Consider the following 4,013-nt stretch of genomic DNA (forward strand, 5'->3'; position numbering starts at 1 on the left):
GAGTGGCGGCTGATGGCGGAGCAGATTGAGTCATTACGCGCCATTCTGCTTAGCCTGGTGACCGCGGTGGCGTCCTCACCAGCCGCGGGTCGCCAGATCGCCGATCAGCTGGACGCCGCGGGAAGGGGTCCTGCAAAGGAATCTGCGCCCGCCATTCCTCCTGCCACGCGGGAGGACGCCGTCATTTTGGGTGGGGCGGCTGCGCCGGAGCCGTCGGGCGCCATTTTGAGCGCGCCTACCGCCACGCGGCCGCCGGACGCCATTTTGCCTGCAACGGGTGGAGAGTGGGAACGGCAGTCGGAGACGCCCGCGGCGCGCCGGGGGCGATTGGAGTGCTTTTACGTGGCGCTTCGAGTCAGCTTTTAGATCCGTCAACTGGACGGAGGATGAAGTGCTGGGAGCGCTACCTACACTGCTTGACGATGTTTCTCTGGGGGTCTTCCGCTCCATCCCGGCGTCCAAGAAGAAGACACTGCGGGACGCGTTCGCAGAGATGGCGGAATTTTATGACCCACCGACGTCAGCCACCAGAAAATGTATGTCACGTCGCCGAGCGTCGGAGGAATCGCCGTTGGCTTATCGTGGGGCGTTGATGGTGCTAGCCATGGCTGCCTACCCCGACGCGACGGCCGGCCATTTGGATCCTCTCATCCTTTCCCGTATGCTGGAGTTGGCTCAGAAGCTCAACATTTCGCTACCAGTGTGCGGCCACGAACCGCTTACATCGCGATGGGTGGCGCGCTGCCTGGACGCTAAATTTAACATTAAGCATTGGGACCAGATGGCAGCATGGACGGGGAAACCAGAAATCGACGGGCCGCCTTTGGGGTGGTCTCCACGACTGGTGGTCCACTGCTCCGACGACTCGGGTGACGACGACATGCTGGCTGTTGCTGTTCCGCATATGATTCCGGGACGGCGGCTGCGCGACCAGCGTGGCGACTACACGGGCCGTCCACGCGCAAGGGCCGGGTCGTCCGACCGCCGGCCGACATCGGCCGCGTGCTTCAAGTGCGGCAGACGGGGCCATTTCGCCCGTGACTGCCGCTGCCGACCTCTGCTGTCGCCTCTTCCGCCAAGGGGACCTCCATCTCCTCCACCTGCTGCGGAGCTGCAACAACCTCGGGCGAGTCGGCACAAATCGGACACCTGGCAGGTCTTGTCACATCACTCATCCACTCGCACTCATTCTTACACTCCTGAGGATGATTTTACTTTTCCTGCTACATTTACGCGCTCTGCTACACAGTGGAAAAAATTGGCTCGCAGGGTTGTGGCTGCGGCGTCGGGCTCGTCGACGGTACGTGGTACCATTGACGGCGTTGACGTCCGTATCTTGGTGGACACGGGCGCGTCGGCCACCATCATTTCAGATGTTATTTTCCATTTATTGTCCATTCCTACGTCGCGGATACGCAGGGTTAATGATGCGTGTGTCGCCGCGAATGGGGGAAGCATGGGTATCTGTGGCCAGATAGATGTGAGCATCGCTATCGGAAATATTACCGCCGCAGGACCTGTGTTAATCTCTCGCTCGCTAGCTGTTCCATGCTTACTCGGTACTGATTTCCTGCGCTGGATGCCGCTGAGAATACGGGTCGACCAGGACTGTTTGGAAATGCCGGGGGGTCGTAGAATGGCGTTCCTGCCTTCCCTGTTGGTCAACGCGCCTACAGGTAACGCAGTTACTGCCGTTGTTGCTGCTACGGTGGAGGTTCCGTCGGGAGCACAGATGCTAATTCCGCTGCATTATCGAAAACCCCTTCGAATGGGAAGGGATGTGAAGGGCGTGCTGCTATCCCCATCTAATTCGGTATCTAAATCCTTTTATTTGGCGGCGGCACAAACGATCGTGTGACCAGATCAAGCACCTTTCATACAGGTGTTAAATGGGGGACCTGACCGCGTTATTGTTTCGGAGGGGTCGGTGCTGGCTCACGCCACTACCGACTTCGCCTCTTGCGACAAAACGCCGCGCGCTCGGATGCCCGCTGGTGGGCCCCCGCACGATCGTTCACAAGAACGCTGGATCGCAGATTTATGCGGAGAGAATTCTTCCTTGTCGAACGAACAAAGGAACGCCCTGCGTTCATTATTGCTACGGTACGCTGATGTTTTCAGCAAAAATGATTTGGACCTCGGCCGCACGTCGCTTTTGTCGCACCATATTGACACCGGTGCGGCATGAGCCCGGCGAAAAGGGAACACGTGCGCGGAGCGGTAGATGAATTGCTGGCGGCGGATATTATTTCGCCGTCCAACAGCCCTTGGGCCGCGCCCGTCGTTCTGGTTAAGAAAAAGGATGGTGGTACGAGATTTTGCGTTGATTTCTGCCGGTTGAACAAAATTTCGGTGGCGGATGCGTACCCCTTACCGAGGATGGATGATTCATTGGATGCTTTATCGGGTGCTAAATTCTTTTCCACCCTTGACCTGTCCTCGGGCTTCTGGCAGCTTCCCCTCGACGATGAGTCGAAGGCCAAAACGGCATTCTGCACGCCGCAAGGTCTCTTTGAATTTAATCGGTTGCCTATGGGCTTGAATGCGGCGCCGGCGACGTTTCAGCGGCTCGTGGAATTGGTGTTGGCTGGACTGCAGTGGGAAACGTGCCTCATATCTAGACGATATAATTGTCTTCAGCCGCACGTTCGAGGAACACCTCCAACGCCTAGAGACGGTTTTTCAAAGAATGCGCGCGGCTGACCTTAAGTTTAAACCTAAAAAATGCCACCTTCTGCAACACTCCGTCCGTTACTTGGGTCATATTGTCAGTTCAGACGGCGTATCCACTGACCCTCTGAAAACCAAATGTGTACGAGAGTGGCCCACACCCACTTCGGTGGGTGATGTTCGGCGGTTTATTGGGTTCGCTTCCTATTATCGCCGCTTTGTTAAGAACTTTGCGACGTTGGCAAAACCATTACACGTTCTGACTGGCAAAAATCAAAGGTTTAAATGGGGAGCGGAGGAGGAAAGTTCTTTTGTGGCACTTCGGGACCACCTCGCCACGGCGCCCACGCTAGATTACCCAGACTTCTCACAGCCGTTCATCCTTGATACGGATGCTAGTGATATCGGCATTGGGGCCGTTTTGTCGCAACGTAAGGACGGGGTTGAGCGAGTGGTGGCGTACGGCAGCAGGGTTTTATCCCTTGCGGAAACACGCTATTGCGTGACAAGACGAGAACTTTTGGCAATTGTCCACTTTGTTCGATTGTACCGGCCGTACCTGTATGGACGGAAGTTCCTAGTTCGCACTGATCATGCGGCTTTGCAATACTCCTTGAAATTGGATCAACCATCGGGCCAATTGGCTCGGTGGTTGGAATCGTTACAGGAATTTTCTTTCGATATTACATACCGAAAGGGGGCCCGTCACGCGAACGCTGACGCGCTCTCAAGGCTGCCGCCCCTTCCTCCGTGCACTTGCCTGATGGGCACGCACCGCTGTGCGGCACCGCCCACCTCGCCCTGTCCGGTTATGGGGGTGATAGCGAATGAGGACGACGCAGGGGCGAAAGCGGAGGAGGACGACCAGCAGGTGTCGGTGGACACCGATGATACCTTACGGCTGCCGCACGCGGTCTGGTTACGTGAGCAGGAGGCCGATGCCTCGCTGTCTCTGCTACGGAAATTGATAGAGAAACAGAAATCTCAATTGGCGGGCTGGAAGTGGCAGATGTTCCGAGGCAAGTCGGGATTGTTAATGTGTACCGACGGGTTGTCTGACCGACCACGCTTGGTGGTGCCTACTTCGCTTCACTACGACCTGCTCCGTGCTCTGCACGCTGATAAGTTGATGCACCTCGGCGTCCAAAAGACTTTGGCCGCGATGCAGAAGGATTTTTTTTGGGCCGGTATGATGGCAGACGTCAATGACTTTGTCCGCTCATGCCAGGATTGTGCGAAGAGGAAGCCGCCTCGGAACCCCTATGTACCACCGTTACGTTCCATTGAGGTGTCCCGTATCAACGAATTGGTTGCTCTCGATATTCTGGGCCCGTTTCCCCCGT

This window comes from Lethenteron reissneri, chromosome 6 (assembly GCF_015708825.2).
Source record: "Lethenteron reissneri isolate LAM-NWPU_2019-01 chromosome 6, ASM1570882v1, whole genome shotgun sequence".
Lineage (NCBI taxonomy): Eukaryota > Metazoa > Chordata > Hyperoartia > Petromyzontiformes > Petromyzontidae > Lethenteron > Lethenteron reissneri.